Source organism: Oryctolagus cuniculus, chromosome 6 (genome assembly GCF_964237555.1).
Source record: "Oryctolagus cuniculus chromosome 6, mOryCun1.1, whole genome shotgun sequence".
Classification (NCBI taxonomy): Eukaryota; Metazoa; Chordata; class Mammalia; order Lagomorpha; family Leporidae; genus Oryctolagus; species Oryctolagus cuniculus.
This window is the reverse complement of record NC_091437.1, coordinates 82,675,319-82,697,417: the sequence shown is the minus strand read 5'-3', so window position 1 is coordinate 82,697,417 and position 22,099 is coordinate 82,675,319.

Sequence of the window (22,099 nt, the reverse complement as noted above, 5' to 3'; positions counted from 1 at the left end):
TAAAATAAAGAGGCCTGCTTTGTGGCTCAACAGGTTAAGCCACAGCCTGCAATTGTGGCATCCCACATAGGCCCCAGCTCATTGTTAATGCACCTGGGTAAGCAGCAGAATGTGACCGAAGTACTTGGGCCCGTTACTGGTGTGGGAGATTCCAATGGGGTGTCAAGCTCCTGGATTTGGCTTGACCCAGCCCCAGCTATGGAAGCCTTTTATGGATTGAGCCAGTGGATGAAAAATCTTTCTCTGTTTCTTCTCTCTCTGTAACCCTGCCTTGCAAACAAATAAGTAAATGAATTTTAATAAACAAGCTAAATTAAGATTTATTTTCTATCTCTTAATCTCCAGTTTATTTCTCTACTCAGTTTCTTTTTTGTCCTCACAATTTACCTGAAACTGTCTGAAGGTCACCAGTGATTTCCTGACAACCATACATTTGTAGTCATACACCTGACAGCACCATTACAAGGGCTACTCCTTAGATTTAATCCTTCTTTTTTTTTGTTTAATGACAATAGTCCATGTGCTCTGTATTTCTACACAATCAGCTGCCACTAATATATATATTTTAAGAATGGAAGATTACAAAAAGAAATTAAATATATCATTAAATATAATTTAAAAGTCAATAATTATAAAATGAGCAATTGTAGAAGTCTACAGTTATAAAGCTATAATTATATAATGAGCAAAAAATTATCTTTCTTCAAAAAAGATAGACAAATCATGAACGAACATGTGAAAAGATGCTCACCTCACTAGCTTCAAGGAAACACAAACCAAAACCACAGGGCAATATTATCCTCGTAACCCCATGAGGTGCCTATGATTCCCGAAGAAACACAATAACAGGAGTCCCAAGGATGTGAAGCAATCGGAACTTCATTTATTGTTGATGGGAATGTAAAATGGGCCAATCATCTTCAAAAACAGTTCAATATTTTGTCTGAGGATTAAACATTGAGTTACTATATGACACAGCAATTCTACTCAAGAGAATGAAACCTATGTCCACACAAAATTCTGTGCATGCACATTCATAGCAATATTATTCTCACTAGTCAAAAAGTGGTAGCAACTCAAATGTCTATTGACAGTTGAATAAATAGATAAAATGTGCTATGCCCATATGGTGGAATACTATTCTGCAATTAAGAGAATAAAGTTATGATATATGCTATGACATGGATAATTGTGAAAACATTGTATTACAGGAAAGAACCAGTCATTAAAGGTTATATATTGTGTAATTCAGATCAACAAAAGATGCAGGACAGACAAATTTATACAGGTAGAAACCAGATCAGGTACTGCCTGGGTCTGGAACTGAGAGGAGAGAACAATAGTCAGGGATTGCTAATACAGATGTGTCATTCAAGTTGATGGACAAACTCTAAGTTGAGTGCAGTGAATATGGTAAAAGTCATTGAGCCATACATTTAAAATAGAATAATTATATGGTACATGAATTATATTTCAGCAAAGCTGTTAAAAATATCTGAATTGTAGAACATATCCAAAAACACAACTCTAAGTTTTCCTAGTACATATTTGTGTGTTATCCTGAAGAGTTGCTGGAGGGGCTGGAGCTGTGGCTTAGTGGGTAAAGCTGCTGCCTGCAGTGCCTGCATCCCATATGGGTGCCGGTTCAAAACCCAGCTGCTCTACTTCCCATACAGCTCTCTGCTATGGCCTGGTAAAGCAGTAGAAGATGGCCTGGAGGAAGCTCCTGGCTCCTGGCTTCAGATTGGCACAATTCCGGCCGTGTGGCCAATTGGGAAGTGAACCAGCAGATGGAAGACCTCTCTCTCTGCCTCTCCTTCTCTATCAGTGTAACTCAAACTTTCAAATAAATAAACAAATAAATCTTTAAAGAAAGAAAGAGTAGCTGGAAACAGTTGCTAAATAGAATGACCAATGGAGCTGCTTAAAAATGTACAAGATTCATTTGTAATCAGTATGGTTTCTGAATAAAAATTCTTTGTAGAAAACCTAAAAATAATTTTATTTTGAAACAAGCACACCCTTTAATCAAGACCTTTCCCATTTCTTCTCTACTTTTCTCAGCCAGGCTTTTCAAACATTCTTTTCACTCATACAAATTACTCCAGAAACTTATTTGCTTAAATAAACATTAATTATCTCACCATGTCTGTGGATCAGGAACTTTGGAGCCAATTAGCCTGGTGGTTCTGGCTTAGGATCTCTCTGGAGTTGGTAGTCAAGTCATCAGCCAGGGATGCAATCATCTGAAGGCTTAATTGGTGCCGAAGGTCCAAGTATCCACATCTTAAAGGCTCATTCTCCTGTCTGGCACCTTGGTGGTGGCTCAGTGGAGGGCCTCTCCAGGGGGGCTTGAGAGTCCTCATGACACAGTAGCTGTCTTCCTTCAGAGCAAGCATTCAGAAAAATGTATTTTAAGAATTCAAGACCCCTTTAAAAAATCTCTCTCTATTTTTATATCATATTATTCTTGACCTCAGGCAAATTATAGTTCCATTGATAGGTTAAATTCAATTTGAAGCAAAGTAAAAATCTCTGTGCAATATTTAATTTACCTCGTTTAACCCAACTAAGGTGAAAATCCCATGTGCGTGGTAGAAACTTCCTTGACCTTCTTTTGCTTAAATGAGGCCTTCATTCTCCTCCCTTCTCCATTCTCCCCCTCTGACCCCATCAATATTTCTAAAGTTGTTTTTAGTTCATCCTGTTTTGTGCAGTTTGGTTCTTGCTAAATTAAGTTTCAAAACTAATCTGATTAAATTCATATTTGGTGGTTTAGCTTAACCCTACCATGTGTCATAAACTGTGCTGCATGTAGATTTTGCCTGTACTGACAGAAGTGAGCTGTCCAGAGCAGACTTTGTGATTAAGGAAAGCTTACCTACATGACGTAATTTCAGAGAGGTCCAATCTCAAGCAAATTACTGAAATCCTCAAAAAATGCAAGTAAGTCTTTTAAAATCCCTACCCTCGAAATTCTCGTTCTACTCTGTAGAATGAAACCTTCTCTGTTGATAGTTATGGTTGCCTGGACATTAACTCAGCAAGCTCTCCACCTCTCTAGCTGATTTGTTGGGTTAATCTTCAGAACTCAAAGAGAGCGCAGCAGATGTCCTACACTATGACTAGACAGGCATGTTTTGCTTAGTGGTGGAGATATTTGAAAAGGTTTAGGGCTTAAAATGATGCTGGGACCAAGGCAAACCTTTAAAAATGAGATACAGGACATGAATCGTGGTGTAGCAGGTTAAACTGCCACAGGCAGTGCCAGCTTCTAATCCTGATTGCTCAGCTTCCAAATCAGCTCCTTGATAATGCACTTGGGAAAGCAGTGGAAGATGGCTCAAGTACTTTGGCCCCTGCCACCCACATGGAAGAGTGGGTGAGTTTCTGGCCTCCTGACTTCAGCCTTGCCTGGGGCGGGCTGTTGGAGCCATTCGGGTAGTCAACCATTGGATGAGAGATCTGTTTCTTTCTCTGTCTCTCCCTCTCTCTGTCACTCTGCCTTTCAAATAAATAAAATATTTTTTTAAAAAAATGAGATATATGACTTGTCAGGAAGAGAATCTTGGGAGTAAGATTGAAAGAAGACGAAGGGATACTGTTGGGTCCGTAGGTCCAGGGAATTGTGTGCTACTCATTGTATAGGTGTGATATGTAGGTGACCCTCCCCTGTGTATTGAGCATTCTTAGCTCTCCTCTGCTTACAGTATTGAGGAGGATTTTGTACTGATGTCTCCACACTGTCATCTACTTTCCCCTAAGACCATGGCTAGTGAGCAGTGTTACTTATGACTGGTAACTAGAAAAGGACAACTCTTTCTAATACTCATAGAAGGCATTTCTTAGCCTTCCTATCAAGTACTTGGCTGGCGTAAGTGGTCATATTTGTGCTTTTATGACAGGGCCACTGGGTCAAAAAGTTCTCAGAAGTAACTGAACAAGAAACTAGGATGTTGGTCTACAGCTGTAGCTTTTAATGGCTGGCTTTTGTGCTCTTTTATATTTTTATTAGATTTTGGTGGAACTGCAGTGATAAAAAATTCAGGGTGCATTTGTTCCAGGCAGTTGCTTATCATGTTGTCTGCTGTAATTTAGAAACAAAAGGAGTTACCATTTTTCAGAAAGAAAGAAATTAAATGTCAAAAGTTGGTTGTTTCCTCCTCATGCAATGATGCTTTCTTTTCTCCATCTTTGTTCAGGAAATAGAACCTACGATGATTTGAGCAGGATATAATTCAAACCAGTTTCCATTCTCACTACTGACTCTAAGAAAATACCGCCAATTACTTCTGGAAACATTTAGCTGTGAAAGGAGATAATGATAATCTATTGTTCTTTCGGCAGCTCATAGCGTTCGAATGGCCTCCATCACCAGCGGATATGGCCAGTTTAAATCAGCAGCCTGTGCCGGCTCATCTGGTGAACTGCTGAATATAAAATGGAAGGCAGAGGAGAATGGTGGTATCCACAAAAGATGTTTAATCCAAGGCCACAGGCTCATAGTAAATAAACTGTCAAAAAGTCTATTCACATCCTATGGACAGGAATTGCAGCATAGTTGAGTCCCCTTAAATCTCCCTTGCAAGATTTTAATACAGTTTCTAAGGCTCCTTCATGCTTCATGGCAAAATTATTTGAGGTTTCTCATGGAACAACTGGGCAGTAATCCACAAAGGAGGAGGAATTTAAGCTAAAGTTTATAAAATGGGAAGGACTTTGATACAGAAATGAGAGACAAGGGCATTCTGAGCAAGGGGGAATGATGAAGCTCAACCCACAGAGGTGGGCTCATGTGGGACAAAGGGAGCTGGGGAGCACCATCCAGCCTCTTGGAATACACAGAACTTCCAGTCAAAGCATAAAGCTGATGTCAGAAGTCTGCGTCAGAAAGAACTGGGAGAGGAAACTAAAGAGGTTGGGCTACATTGCTCCTCTGCCTGTTCTGTATTTTTGAGCAGAAACAGGCTTAACAATTGTAATTTGAGTTCCTAGGATTATTGTCCTGGGGTGACAGTCTGTATGTAGCAGGCCTTTGCAGTCAGTCCAGAGTGACTATGTCAGCTGGGAAACCAGGGACTAGTGTCATGGCGGTGGGGAGGGAAGGAAAGGGCTTACTACTCATAAACACATGAGAGTGATTCAGAAAGAATGTGGGGGAAAAGAATTAAAAGATGAATTAATTTTGGTGCACAAATTTTAAATTTACACAATATTTTTCACAATATGTATTCCCTGTGCACTTCATGAAATCCAGTTATATGTGTTGGTCTCAACATTTCTTTGCACCAAAATAAACCTGTTAATTACATTTTTAATGAACTTTTTAAAAAATATTTTATTTATTTATTTGAGAGGCAGAGTTACAGACAGTGAGAGGAAGAGACAGAGAGAAAGGTCTTCCTTCTGTTGGTTCACTCCTCAAATGGCCACAACAGCCAGAGCTGAGCCTATCCGAAGCCAGGAGACAGGAGATGCTTCCTGGTCTCCCAAGTGGGTGCAGGGGCCCAAGCACTTGGGCCATCTTCTACTGCTTTCCCAGGCCATAGTAGAGGGCTGGACTGGAAGAGGAGCAGCCGGGACTAAAACTGGTGCCCATATGGGATGCTGGCACCACAGGCGGAGGATTAACCTACTGTGCCATGGTGCCAGCCCCTCAATGAAATTTTTGAAATCACCTCAAAGTCTCATTTCTTATTGCCAACTTCAGGTCATTACATTTATATCAGAAAAGTGGTTTGTAGCTTCAAGGACAAGAGCAAGGAGCTGGAGACTCCTTCTATGGCCATTGCTTCTGAGCACCAATCTCCTGACCTTCCTTCTGCACTTGGGGCTCTCCTTGATTCTCGCTGTCTGCTATACTCTGCCCCTGCCTCTATGGATGGTTTATTTTATTCATTAAACCTTGTTCAGATACCATCTCCCCATGGATACACAGCCTTTAAATGAAATAACCAGGGATTTCCACCTCTCCCCTATAATACTCCCTTGGTTTGCACATTGATTCTAATTTCGATGGTGAAACTTTCATGTTAGAAGACATATTTGTTTTTTTTTTTTCTGTTTCTTTGTAACAAAAGGTAAGATCCAAAAGAACTAAGAGGTCTATAGTGTTGTATGCAATACTTCATTTTTGTGCCTACCTTTGAGTCTGTCATAAAAAATGAATGAAAAATTTTTATGATCTAGTGCTCTCTGATATTTTTTGGGTTATATTTCATCCTTTTGGCCAATACAGGCCTAGTTGGGGATATATGAATTGAAGATTACATTTAAGAGATTGTTGTTCTCTAACCTGATGTTGAATACAATGGCTAGTACTTTATAAAAATGAGTTGAGAGATTGAACCATGATTAAAATCCTATCTAAACTTCCACAAGGAAATTAAAATCGGTACCCTAGATGGCCCTTATCAGGAATTTTCTTCCCACTAAATCTCAAACAACTACTTGAACAATCATCAATAAATTGTTTCTCCTCTTTGAGCTTGCCTCCCTTAATGATAGAAGTGGCATTTTGGGTCCACATAGTTACCTTCCTCCTGAATTAGTAGGGAGCTGGATCGGAAGTGGAGCACTGTGGATAGGAACTGGCTCCTATATTGGATACTGGCACAGCAGGCTGGGGCTTTAACTCACTGTGCTACAGTGCTGGCCCCCTACTTCAGAGATTTTTCCCAGTTTAAAATTATGATAATATTGTTCCCTTCCAACAGACTCATTGTTCCAAAGGAAAAGCACCAGGGAGAGGGGGTTCTTCTAAGTCATGTTAAGGAATTGACTTCTGTGGGCTGGCTTGTCTAGAGGTCCTCGTAAGCCAGTGATAAATTTTGTTTCAATTAGAAGAAAGAATTCTTACAGCATCCAGTGAATTTATAGTAACTGACTGCTCTATTCAAAAAGTCATATTAGACTCTTAAAAATGACTCATTGTCTCTCTAATTGGTGTGTGTTCAGCCAATGCAGGGCTCAGTAATAGAGGTGATAGAGTTAAAGCAAGCAGCAACAGAGCAATGTCATAGAGAAAGCAAAGCTTTAAAGAAATTGTAGTAAGACGCTAGCATTTCTTCTGAGAGTGTGACTATTTTTTTGGGAAAAAAAACAAGTACCTATATTATTTCAAGTTCTAAGCTACTTGAGGTCATGACTGTATATTTAAGGAAACAGAGAAGGGAAATGTGCATAGTGATGTTTATTTTCAATTACCATGTATACCCTACAAAAACATGAGCTTTGATTTATTTTTGTTTTGTAAGTCTGGAGATTCTCATATATCCTCTGTTCATAGGATAAAAATGGGTTTTCAAGGTCATTACTTACGTACTATTCAAAGAGGATGTTTTAAGAGGAAGGAATAGGTAGAAATGCTGGGACATTCCTTTCAATATTGCTAAACTTGATTCCTAACACAAGATGCATTTCTTCTTTTAGCGCAGTATTAAACTCTACAAAAGCTATGGCAAGCAATCTCAGAACACAACAGGAAATCTAAATGAATTAGTTATTTATTTCAAAATGAAGGAGCACCCTCCCCTCAGTGCAGATGGTAACTGCTGGGTTGGGTTTATTAAAGGCTTTCATAGCTTTTCCGTGGGATGTCAAGTCAGGTTCAGAAGATATGTCCTCTGGCAAAACTCATTTCCAGACCCTCCTAATTTTCCCTCAAAATAGGAAAAAGAAAGTTTGCTTCTGAAATGTTTCTACCACTTTAAATAGCATTATTCAGGGCTGTGTACCACGTTAGGAAGAAATGTAGGGAGTTGGAGGCATAACGACAAACACCAGTAAATGCAGCTACAGCAAGTGTTTAGTAATTCTGCAACTGCAATGCACGGCATAGTTCATCTTCTCCAGGGATCAGCTAGGAAAAACTCTCATTTTTAACATTCTGCTGTCATATATTGAGAAACAGCCTTGCCTTGCTGTTACCTCCTCTATAATCCCCCTATATTTAAAGGAAAGATAATAATTTATACATACCCTGTAATGATCTCTTGCTGAGAAAGTAATTGCCCTCATTTAAGAGTACGTATCAGTGAATAATGATGAGGTTGCTTTCCATGAAATGAATGCTGAAGCACTGATGCTCCAATATGCACACACAGATTTGCTAAGATGATGATGTTTCTTGACAATCAATATTTTCAAAGGCAATAATTTGTGTGCTTATGGTTACTCCCAATGGAAGCAGCTCAGTGCTAATTGCCTTTTTGTTCTAATTGGTTTTTTAAAAATCTAATAAGATGACAGATATATTACATCAGAGAACATTAGTGCCCTTTCTCTGTGTCACTAGTAGGTACCCTTCCCTTTGACATTTTCTATAAATGGCTGTGGCACTGCCAAGCAGCCTCCCATGTTTGAAATGAGACTCCACTGCCTGGCAAATATGCAACTACTGATGTCCCTTTGAGTGGGTTTTTGCAGGTCAAATTCTACAGAGCTGACATTACTTTTTGAAAGCTTGAACATCGCAAGCCAGGCAGCTTTCACCATGTTTTGAAAGACTTTGACTCAGAGAATCAGTGGATGGAGATAAAAAATTAACCGCTTTCACTGAAAACACCTGCCACATGACAAAATAATGAAATTAATGTTTTTTTTTTAAATTATTTATTGGGGCTGACATTGTGGCATAGTGGGTTAAACTGCTGCTTGCAATGCTTATATCCCATATCGATGTGATATCCAGGTGCTCCACTTCCTATCCATCTCCCTGGGAGCGTAATAGGAAGGCAGCTGAAGATGGCCCAAGTGCTTGTACCACTCTTACCCATGTAGGAGACCTGGATAACGCTCCTGGCTCTGGCATTGGCCTGGCTCAGACTGAGGCCATTTGGAGAGTGAGCCATAATCTAGTTTCTCTTCAAAGCACATAAATCTTTTATCTTTTACTGTTTCCACGGGACTGAGCCAGCAATTGGAAAATTGTTCTCTCTCTCTTTCTCTCTCTCTAGCTCTGGAACTGCATTTAAAAAAATAGACTTTTAGGAGAGAGAGAGAGAAACCGAGAGAAATCATCCATCCACTGATTTGATGGGATGGGCTAAGCTGAAATCAGGAGCCCAGAATTCCATCTGGGTCTCCCATGCAGATAGTATGGACCCAAGCATTTGGGCCATCTTCCACTGCCTTCCCTGACACATTAGCAGGCAGATGGATTGGAAGCAGAGCAGCCAGGACATGTACCGTCACTTTGAGTTGAGATGCTGGCATCACAAGCAGTGGTTTAATCTGCTGTGCCACAACACCTGCACCCAAATAATGGAATTATGGTGCCACAAGTAAATCTCTGTAATGAGTTTGAATCTCTTACATTTTCCTTTGTATTTAACTTTGAAATGATGGTGAAGAATTGTCAGGGGAACTTCATTGTGGAAAAAAGGCATAATAACTTTAATCTGGGGGGGGGTTGCAAGGCAAAAGATATCAAGAGAATTTGGAGCCAATTTCTGTAGACAATATGACTGCAATGTGTAAAGGAACATTGTGCAAAAACCACAAAAGATAAGACCCCGCACTATGGTGCACTTCTCACAAATAAGAAATATAGTCTTGGGAAACCTTTCCATAAGCTATGGTTTATCTTGTAATTGGAGTGTGTGTGTGTGTGTGTGTGCCTACCATGGCATTCTTAGATACAAGGACTGAGTGAAGTGGATTTAATATGGCAAGAAGACACAAACTAAACAGCAGGGACAAGGGTTTGATTGCTAGTGAGAAGGCAGAGGATGTGATTATCCTGGATGCTTAAGTTTTACAGATTCTTTGGAATAGGCCAAATGTGCTTACTGAAGCTCACAAATGAGGGCCCAAATATTTGATTGTCTGGACTCTCACTCCAGCACTTTACGTAGAAAGGAGAAAAAAGCAGAGGGCATGCTGTGGGGGATGAGGAGATAAAATAAGGATAAGATCAAGAGGAGAAAGCATGGTGAAATGTTGCGAAGCAGAGACAGACTCACTGGAGTCCAAACAGCAGTGCTCTGTTCCTGGGTTCACAATTACTATGGAATGGAAATTAGACAGTCGTCAAGATTCTCTTGGTGGCAATTTGGAAGCTCTTTTGGAGGGTGATCTCATATTGTGAGATGACAAGATCTCATGTAAAATGAAGAGACAACTCAGAGGACCAAGACAGGGAGATGATCTGGACTGAGAATATTATTTTTTAGTAGTTAAGTATACACAATCAGAGAGTTGTAAACATCTTAGGCAGATGGTAAAAAGGTGAGAAATTAAAAATGCCCGAGATACAAGACCCCAAAGAAAAGTTATTGTGTTGTGTAATGTATCAGATAAGCCAATGGCAGAGTTTGGAATAACAACAAACTGATAGATCTGAAAACAGGCAAACTTGCTTTTGAAATACTTGTGGAAGAACAAAAATCGATCCATTTCTTCTAGATTTTCCAATTTGTTGGCATGTAGCTAGTTGCAGAATATCCTTATGATTCTTTTTATTTATGTGATATCCACTGTTACACCTATTTTTCATCTCTGATTTTATTGATTTGAGTCTACATGTTTTTATTTTAGTTGGTTGGGCCAATGGTGTATCAAATCTGTTTTTTTTTAAAGTCTTTTATAATTCATTGAGATACTGTATTATTTTTGGTTTCGATTTTGTTTATTTCTTCTCTAATTTTTTATTTTTATTTTTTGACCTGCAGAGTGGACAGTGAGAGAGAGAGAGACAGAGAGAAAGGTCTTCCTTTTGCCATTGGTTCACCCTCCAACGGCCGCCACGGCCGGTGTGCTGTGGCCGGCGCATCGCGCTGATCTGATGGCAGGAGCCAGGTGCTTCTCCTGGTCTCCCATGGGGTGCAGGGCCCAAGGACTTGGGCCATCCTCCACTGTACTTCCCTGGCCACAGCAGAGAGCTTGCCTGGAAGAGGGGCAACTGGGACAGAATCCGGCACCCCGACCGGGACTAGAACCCGATGTGCCGGCGCCGCAAGGTGGAGGATTAGCCTAGTGAACCGTGGCGCTGGCCCATTTCTTCTCTAATTTTAAATATTTCTTTCCTCCTACTAAGTTTGCATTTGTTTTGTTTTTGCTTTTCTAGGACCTTGAGATACACTGAAAAATCCTGTATTTGATCTGTTTCCAATTTCTTCATGTAGGCACTAATTATTTTAAAAATCCCTCTTATCACCTTTTTAGCTGTATCCCATAAATTTTGAGATGTTGTATTCTCAACTTCAATGGTTTTCAGTGATTTATTGATTTTCCTTTTAATTTCTTATGTGATCTACTGTTCATTCAAGAGTGTGCTGTCCAGTCTCCCAGTTTTTGCATATTTTCTAGAGTTTCTTATTCATTTCCAGCTTCATTCCACTGTGGTCAGAAAAGATACAATTTCAATTTATTTTTTATTTTTTATTTTTATTTTTTGACAGGCAGAGTGGATAGCGAGAGAGAGAGACAGAGAGAAAGGTCTTCCTTTGCCATTGGTTCACCCTCCAATGGCCGCCGCAGCTGGCGTGCTGCAGCCGGCGCACTGCGCTGATCTGATGGCAGGAGCCAGGTACTTCTGGTCTCCCATGGGGTGCAGGGGCCAAGCACTTGGGCCATTCTCCACTGCACTCCTGGGCCATAGCAGAGAGCTGGCCTGGAAGAATGGCAACTGGGACAGAATCCGGCACCCCGACCGGGACTAGAACCCGATGCACTGGTGCCGCAAGGCGGAGGATTAGCCTAGTGAGCTGCGGGGTCGGCCACAATTTCAATTTTAAATTTTTGAATGTTGAGGCTTTATAGCCTAACATATGGTCTACCTTAGAGAACTTTCCATGAGCTGATGAAAGTGGTATTTATTCTGCAGCTATGGGATGAAACATTCTGTAGATGATCATTGGGTCCATTTGGTCCGTAGTGTAGATTAGCTCTGTTATTTCTTTGCTGATTTTCTGTTTAGTTGATCTGTCCATTGATGAAAGTGGGTGTTGAAGTTTCCCATTATTATTGCATTAGAGTCTATGTCTCCCTTTAGATCCATTAACATTTCTTTTAAATATCCAGGGCCTGGCATTGGGTGTATACATGTTTACAATAGTCACATCTTCTTGTTAAATTGATCCCTTAAGTGTTACATAATGTTTTTCTTTGTCTCTTCTAACAGTTTTTGTGTTAAAGTCTATGTTTTCTGATATTAGGATGGCTACACCTGCTCATTTTGCTTTCCATCATCATGGAATATCATTTTTCATCCTTTCACTTTCAGTGACTTATCATATCAGTCCCATCCAAATAGCTACAAAAAACCCTTAAATACTTTGAATTAATTTAACCAAGGAGGTGAAAGGTCTCTACACTGAAAATTATAAAACATCAAGGAAAGAAATAGAAGACACAAATAATAGAAAAATCTTTCATGTTCATGAATTGGAAGATTTATATCATCAAAATGTCCATACTAATAAGAGCAATTTACAACTTAAATGCAATCCCAATCAAAATAGCAATGACATTCTTCTCAGATATAGGAAAAGTGATGCTCTAATTCATATTAAAAGAGAAGAGATCATGAGTAACTAAAGCAATTTTAGATAACAACAACAAAAAAAGCCAGAGGCCTCAAATATCAGACATGAAGAAATACTAAAGGGCGGTTATAATTAAAAAAAATCTGATACTGGCAGAAAAGCCCACATACATCAATGAACAGAATAGAAACCCCAGAAGTTAATCCACTCATCTACAAGCAACTAAACTTTGATGAATGAGCTGAAACTGATGCTTGGATGAATGACAGTCTCTTCAACAAATTGTCCTTGGAAAATTGGACCTCTGCATGCAGAAGTATGAAACAAGACCCTTACCTTACACCTTATACAAAAATAAACCCAAAATGGATCATTGCTCTAAATCTATGACCTGATACCATCAAATTACTAGAGGAAAACATCAAGGAAACATTGCAAGATGTTGGCAAAGATTTCTTAAGAAAAAAAAAAACACAAAGAGCACATGTATTAAAGACAATAATAGATAAATGGGATTACCTCAAGATAAGAAACTTATGCACTGAAAAGGAAATACTCAGCGAAGTGAAAAGGCAAGTGACAGAATGGGAGAAAATATTTGCAAACTATGCAACTGATAAAGGATTAATACCCTACATCTATAAAGAACTCAAGAAACTCAAAACAAAAGAAACAGTCCAGTTAAGAAATGGGTAAAGTACACAAACAGGCAATTTTTAAAGGCTGAAATACTAATGACAAAACAGGCACATGAAACAATGTTCAGGATCACTAGCAATCAGGGAAATGCAAATAAAAACACAATATTTAGAATGACTATCATCCAAATATCAATAAGCAACAAACACTGGCAGAGATATGGGGGAAGGTATCCCAATCCACTGTTGGTGACAATGTAAACTCATAGAACCATTGTAGAAAATAGTATGGAGTTTCCTCACAATCTAAAAATAGATCTACCATAATACCCAGCCTGGGAATTTATGTAAAAGAAATAACATCAGCATATAAAAAGTGAAACATGTATCCCCATGTTTATTGCAGCTCAAGTAACAATAGCTAAGACATGGAATCAACCCTAATGTCCACAAACCGATGACAGGGTAAAGAAAATGTGATATACACACATACCTACATAATGTGGAGTACTACTCAATCGTTAAAAAGAATGAAGTCTCCTCTTTTCACAACAAAAAGGATGCCACTGGAAACTATTATGCTTAGTGAAATAAGCCAAAGATACTCTTATCAGATATAGAAAAGATGATGCCAAAATTCATATGGAAACACAGGAAACCCCGAAGAGCTAAAGTGATATTATTCAACAAAAACTAAGCCAGAGGCATCACTATACCAAATTTCAAGACATATTACAGGGCAATTATAATCAAAGCAGTCTGGTACTGGTGAATAAACAGATAGACCAATGGAACAATCATCAAACCTTTAGAGACATTAGGGAAACTCAGCAAGACATTGGCATAGGCAAATATTTCTTGGAAAACATCACAGAAGCACTGGAAATCAAAGCCAAAATTGAAAAATGCAATTACATCAAATAAGAAGTTTCTGAGCTTCAAAGAAACACTCAGCAAAGTGAAGAGACAATTGATAGAACAGGAGAAAATATTTGAAAACTATGCAACTGATAAAGGGTTAATATCTAGAATCTATAAAGAGCTCAATAAATTCAACAACTATAAAACAAACAATCTGGTTAAGAAATGGACTAAGAAATTAAACAGGCATTTTTAAGAGAGCAAATTCAAATGGCCAACAGACACATGAAAAAATGCTCAGGATCACTAGGAATCAGTGAACCGCAAAGTCAAAACCATAATGGAGGTTTCACCTCACCCCAGTTAGAATGGCTTTCATGCAGAAATCAACAAAAAACAAATGCTGGCAAGCATGTGGAAAAAAAGGTACCCTAATCTACTGTTGAGGAGAATGTAAACTGATATAGCTACTGTTGAAGACATTATGGAGATACCTCAGAAATCTGAATATAGACCTACCATATGACCCAGCCATCCCGCTCCTGGGAATTTACCCAAAGGAAGTGAATTCAACATATGAAAGAGTTATATGTAACACCATGCTAATTGCAGCTCAATTCACAATAAATAAGATATGGAATCAGCCCATCAACTGAAGACTGTCCAGCAACTGAAGACTGGATAAAGAAATTATGGGGTATGTACACCATGGAATACTACACAGTGGAACAACAAAAAAGAAATCCTGTTGTTTGCAACAAAATGGATCCAACTGAAAAACATTATACTTAGTGAAATAAGCCAGTCCTAAAAAGACAAATATCATATGTTCTCCCAGATCTGTGATAACTAATAGAGCACCTAAAAGGTAATCTACAGAAGAGAAATTGACACTTTTTTTCTTTTCTTTTTTTCATGCTATTTGTTGAATTCTTTATTTAGTGTAGGGTTAATAATATGTGTATAAAGTTAATTGAAGATAGATCTTTGTGAAAAATAAGAATGGGAATAGGAGAGGGAGAAAGCCAGGTGCAAGTGTGGGTGTGAGGGAGTTTAAGGTGTGAAGAATCACTGTTCTTAAATTTGTATATACAAAATGCATGACATCGGTATAACTTAAATAAAAGGTTAATAGGTAAAATAAGATAAATATCATATGTTTTTCTGATATGTGACAGTTAATACAGAATACCAACAATGTATAGGAATGAAAATGTCATTTTGAGGTATCATTGTTGCTGTTAGCACTTGTTTATACTCCTGTGGAACTGTGGTATTCCTACTTTTTGCTTATTGAATGTTAGAATTGGTGGCAAATTAAGCCTGTGAATATGGAGTGGATTATAATTATGGCTCTGCAAAACTGATGAAGAGAACAGAAGAGGGAGCATGATGAGGAAGCAGTGGAGTGAGGGAAGTGTGGTTTTCTTCTTGGAACTCTATGGAATGCATAAAATCTGCTCACTTTGTATTTATATAAAAAAAAGTTCAAACACACACACAAACCTCCACACAATGGATAACAATGCCACATTTCTATGATCATTTATTGTCCAACATCCTGGCAAAGTCAGACTTAAGCAAGCATCTGAGGATGAGGAAGTGGGTACCGGGCTGGTGGTGGATTCTGGGAGACAGCCCATGCGGAATCCTGGTAGAGGAAGAGTGGAGAACAATTCAGCCTGAGAAAGAGATGCTGTCCAGAGACAAAATAAGGATACAGCGGTCCGGACAAGAGCTGTGGGTGGTCAGGTAAGGTGCAAACTGTAAAGAAAGTAAGTATGAATGTAGGCATTCAGAACATGAGAAGTGAGAGTAACCTAGGAATGGATGCGGAATCATCCTGAGATTCATGGAAGTGAGGGGAAAACCAGGGCACAAACCTAAAGGAAAAGCTGAGTTTCAGGGGCTACCTGAGATAATGTGGTCACATCAGCAGGCTCTGGAGAAAATGCCAAACCAGAAGAGTCAGAGGCTGATAACAGTAGTTGCAGTAAGTTCCTGGAGGAAGCCTCTCTTTACAAAGGAGTTGTACTGGAGTTGATGAGGGCTATAAAATAACAATAAATACAAAGCCGGCGCCGCGGCTCAATAGGCTAATCCTCCACCTGCGGCGCCGGCACACCGGGTTCTAGTCCCGGTCAGGGCGCCGGATTCTGTCCCGGTTGCCCCTCTTCCAGGCCAGCTCTCTGCTGTGGCCAGGGAGTGCAGTGGAGGATGGCCTAAGTGCTTGGGCCCTGCACCCCATGGGAGACCAGGAGAAGCACCTGGAGAAGCACCTGGCTCCTGACTTTGGATCAGCGCAGTGCGCCGGCTGCAGCGCGCCGGCCGCGGCGGCCACTGGAGGGTGAACCAATGGCAAAAGGAAGACCTTTCTCTCTGTCTCTCTCTCTCGCTGTCCACTCTGCCTGTCAAAAAAAAAAAATTAAAAAAGAATAAATACAGTCTCACATTGTAGAAAGAAAGTGCAGCTGAAATGTCCCTTCTCTTAAAACTCGGGGCCAGAAGTGTTTTGGATTTCAGAAATTTTTGTATTTTGGAATATTTTCATATGCATAGTGAGATTTCTTAGAGTGGGACCCCAGTCTAATCATGAAATTCATTTGTGTTTCATATACACTTTATTGCCATACTTGAAAGTAATATACGCAATTTTAGTTCACCTGCTTTTTGACTACATCTGACAGCATGTGATCAACTGTGGATTTTTCCACTTGTGACGTCATGTTAGTGTTTAAAAAGTCTTAGATTTTGGAGCATTTCAGATTCTAGAATTCGGGATTAGGATGCTCAACCTGTAGTATGAGTCTATGTATAATACATTGAAATATGGCTTTACATAATGATTTCATAATGAATCATATATATTACACCAAAGTATGATATTTATATAATGTCTTCATATAAAAAGTTGTGCTACATCCAGAGAAGATAACATTATTTAGCAATAAAAGTAAATAAGCTATGAAACTGTGAAAAAGTGACAGAAAATAACATGTATTTTGCTAAGTGAAAAATGTCAGTTTGAAAATGCCGTCAGCAGCATGATTCCAACAATATGATAGCCTAGAAAAGGCAACACTACTGCAATAGTACAAAGATTAGTGGCTAGCAGGGGTCATGCGGGTTTTGGGCTTAGGAAGGGGGTGAATAGGTAAAGCTCAGTAGATTTTCAGGGTGGTGAGACTATTCTGAATGATACAGTGATGGTGGATATGAGTCATTACACATTTCTTAAAACCCGTAGAATGTATCATACAGAGAGTGAACAGTATCAACTACATATGGATTTTCATTAAGAATAACATATTGAGGTGGATTCATTGGTTGTCACAAAGGTACTATGATAGCACAAGGCATTCATAAGAAGACAACTAGTAAGTGTGTACATGGAGACAGGTAGGAGGGAATATATGGAAATTGCTGCCTTTTCTACACAATTTCCCTGTGAATTGAAAATTTCTCTAAAATATAAACCACAAAGAGTAATTTTACATAAATTAAAAAGGGCACATGAACTTCTAATTCTTTTTCTAAAATGATTTATTTTATTTATTTGAGAGGGAGACTTACAGGGAGGAAGTGGAGAGAGAGGGGAATAAAAAGAGAGAGAGAGAGAGAGAGAAATCTCCCACCAGCTCATCTGCTGGTTCACTCCCAAATAGTGCAACTGCGAGGTACTGGCCAGGCCAAAGCCTGGGGCCTAGAATTCCATCTGCATCTTCACTTGGGCCATCTTCTGCTGGTTTCCCAGGAGCATTAGCAGGGAGCTAGATCAGAAATGGAGCAGCTGGGATGGAACCAGCGCCCATCCAGAATAGCAGAATTTTTAGGAGGTGGCTTAAATATTGCACCACAATGCCAGCCTTGAACTTCTAATGCTTTAAGACCACTTTTGAATTGAGATTTTTTTGTATGTTAACTTATTAATAAATTTAAAATTAAAAGCAGAATGCTTTAAAATTCCATGGCTACTTTAATATTGAAGAATTTCTTCTCAAAAATCTTTCGTCCAATAAAAACCTTCCTGTGTTTATTATTTTTGGCTTTTCATTTATTTTTTTTCATTTTCGATTCTCTTTATATACAGAAGATCAGTTTAGCATACATTAAGTAAAGATTTCAACAGTTTGCTCCCACACAGAAACATAAAGTGAAAAATACTGTTTGAGTACTAGTTATAGCATTAAATCTCAATGTACAGCACACTAAGGACAAAGATCCTACATGAGGAGCAAGTGCACAGTGACTCCTGTTGTTGACTTAACAAATTGACACTCTTGTTTATGGCATCAGTAATCACCCTAGGCTCTTGTCATGAGCTGCCAAGGCTATGGAAGCCCCCTAAGTTCACTGACTCTGATCATTTTTAGACAAGGCCATGGTCAAAGTGGAAGTTCTCTCCTCCCTTCAGAGAAAGGTACCTCCTTCTTTGATGACCCGTTCTTTCCACTGGGATCTCACTTGCAGAGATCTTTCATTTAGTTTTTTTTTTTCCCCCAGAGTGTCTTGGCTTTCCACGCCTGAAATACTCTCATGGGCTTTTCAGCCATATCCGCATGCCTTAAGGGCTGATTCTGAGGCAAGAGTGTTGTTTAGGACATCTGCCATTCTATGGGTCTGCTGTGTATCTCACTTCCTATGTTGGATCATTCTCTCCCTTTTTAAATTCTATCAGCTAGTATTTGCAGACACTATTCTTGTTTATATGATCCCTTTGGTTCTTAGTCCTATCATTATGATCAATTTTGAACAGAAATTGATCACTGGGACTAGTGAGATGGCATTGGTACATGCCACCTTGATGGGATTGAATTGGAATCCCCTGGTATGTTTCTAACTCTACCATTTGAGGTAAGTCAGCTTGAGCATGTACCGAATTGCACATCTCTTCCCTCTCTTATTCCCACTCTTATATTTAACAGTGATCACTTTTCAGTTAAGTTTCAACACTTAAGAAGAATTGTGTATTGATTACAGTATTCAACCAAAAGTATTAAGTAGAACAAACAACAAAAATACTAAGAGGGATAACATATTAAGTTGCTCATCAACAGTCAGGGTGAGGGCTGATCAAGTCACCGTTTCTCATAGTGTTCATTTCACTTTAACAGGTTTCCTTTTTGGTGCTCAGTTAGTTGTCACCTATCAAGGAGAACAAGTGGTATTTGTCCCTCTGAGGTTGGCTTATTTCACTCAGCATAATGTTTTCCAAATTCCTAACAGGGATCACTTTTCAGTTAAAATTTAAACACCTAAGAATAATTGTGTGTTAATTACAGTGTTCAACCAATGGTACTGGAAGAAAAAAAATACTAAAATGGATAAAGTATTACATTGTACATCAACCATCAGGACAAGAGTAGATCAAGTCACTGTTTCTCATAGTGTCCATTTCATTTCAACAAGTTTCCCCTTTGGTGCTCAGTTAGTTGTCACCTATCAGGGAGAACATATGATATTTGACCCTTTGGGACTGGCTCAATTCATTCAGCATGATGTTTTCCAAATTCCTCCATCTTGTAGCAAATGACCGGGTATCACTGTTTTTATTATTCTGTAGAGTACATGTCCCATAATTTCTTTATCCAGTCTATTGTTGATGGGCATTTGGGTTGGTTCCAGGTCTTAGCTATTGTGAATTGAGCTGCAATAAACATTAATGTGCAGACAGCTTGTTTGTTTGCCAATTTAATTTCCTTTGGGTAAATTCCAAGGAGTGGTATGGCTGGGTTGTATGGTAGGATTATATTCAGGTTTCTGAGGAATCTCCAGACTGACTTCCATAGTGGCTTAACCAGTTTGCATTCCCACCAACAGTGGGTTATTGTCCCTTTTTCCCCACATCCTCTCCAGCATCTATTGTTGTTAGATTTCTGAATGTGAGCCATTCTAACCGGGGTGAGGTGAAACCTCATTGTGGTTTTGATTTGCATTTCCCTGATTGCTAGTGATCTTCAACATTTTTTCATGTGTCTGTTGGCCATTTGGATTTCATACATAGAGTTTTAAGAGCATTAATGATACTTCCAAGCTTACCCTCCCTCACCCCTTCACTTCCTCCTTCCTTTCTCATTTTTCTTTTAATTTTTACAATGACTACTTTCAATTTACTTTATAAACACAGGTTTATAAAGAATTCAACAGGTCATAAGCAGAAAATTTATTGTTCCTCAAAAGTACAGCCATAGCTACAAACAGTAATCAAATCTCAAAATGACAGTTGTTTTTTTTTTTATTTGTTTTTTTTTTTTTTTTTTTGACAGGCAGAGTGGACAGTGAGAAAGAGAAAGACAGAGAGAAAGGTCTTCCTTTACCATTGTTTCACCATCCAGTGGCCACTGTGGCTGGCGCACTGCAGCCAGAGCACCACGCTGATCCAAAGCCAGGAGCCAGGTGCTTCTCCTGGTCTCCCATGTGGGTGCATCACCCAAGGACTTGGGTCATCCTCCTCTGCACTCCGAGCCACAGCAGAGAGCTGGACTGGAAGGGGGGAAACTGGGACAGAATCTGGTGCCTCGACTGGGACTAGAGCCCTATGTGCCAGTGCTGCAGGAGGAGGATTAACCTATTGAGCCATGGCGCTGGCCAAAATGTCAGTTTTGCTTATGTACTTTAAATTTTTTTGAACTCTGTGTATTAGTTACCACAGATTAGCAAAATATATGATATTTATCTTTTAGGACTGGCTTATTCCACTAAGCATAATGTTCTCTCATTACATTCATTTTGTTGCAGAAGACATGATTTCGGACCAGTGCTATGGCGCAGTGGATTAAAGCCTTGGCTTGAGGCACTGGCATTCCATATGGTCGCCAGTTTTAGTCCTGGCTGCTCCTCTTCCAATCCAGATCTCTGCTATGGCCTGGGATAGCAGTAGAAGATGGTCCAAGTCCTTGGGCCCCTGCACCCATGTGGGAGACCTGGAAAAGTTCCTGGCTCCTGGCTTCAGATTGGTGCAGTTCTGGCCGTTGTGGCCAATTGGAGAGTGAACCAGCAGATGGAAGACCTCTCTCTCTTTGTCTCTATGCCTGTCCTCTCTCTGTGTAACTCTGACTTTCAAGTAAAATAAATAAATCTTTAAAAAAAGATTTTTAGTTAAAAGTTTTTAAAAAAATCAGAATGATATGAAAGATTTAGCTGCCAAGTTCATTTAATAAGTCTCCAGGAGTAGGACATCTAGATCATATGATAGAACTATTTTTGGATTTCTGAGCATTCTCCAAACTGTCTACCATAATGGTCATGCTAGTTTACATTACCACCAACAGTGTATCAGGATATCTTTTTTCCAAAATCCTTGCCAGCATTTTTTAGTTTTGATTTCTGGATAAGTGTGGTGAGTTGAAATGGCATTATGGTTTTTATTTGCATTTCCTGATGGCTAGGGATCCTGAGCATCTTTTCATGGGACTGTTGGCCTTTTGTTTTTTCCTTCTTTGAAAAGTGCCTATTCATAACTTTAGCCCATTTCTTACCTGTATTGCTTGGTTTCTTGTTGAGTTTCTTGTGTTCTTTTTATATCCTGAATATTAATATTTTTTCAGATGTACAGATTGCAAACATTTTCTCCCATCCTGTCAGCTTCCTCTTTACTTTTCTGCGTGTTCCATTTGCTGTGCAGAAGCTTCTTAACTTGTTACAACCCCATTTGCCTATTTTTGCTTTTATTGCCTGTGCTGCTAGAGTCTTTCCAAGAAGTCTTTGACTATGCCAGTGTTCTGCACGTTTAATCTATCTTTTTCTCTAGTAATTTGATATTTTCCAGTCTTAGATTTAGATCCTTGGCCCATTATGGGTTGATATTTTTGTATAGGTGTAAGGTAGGTGTCCTTTTTCACACTTCTGCATGCATATATTCAATTTTCACACCATTTGTTGAGACTGTCATATCTCCAGGGAGTGAATTTAGCTCATTTTCAAATATTAGTTGTTTGTAAATGCATGGATTATTTTCTAGGGTTAGTGATCTGTTCTCTTTGTCTGCATGTCTATTCTTCTGTCAGTACCAGGCTGCTTGGACTATAACTCTCCTGTAATATTTCTTGAAATCTGGTAAAGTGTTGCCTCCATCTTTTTTTTTTTTTTTTTTTTTGCTTAAGATTGTTTTAG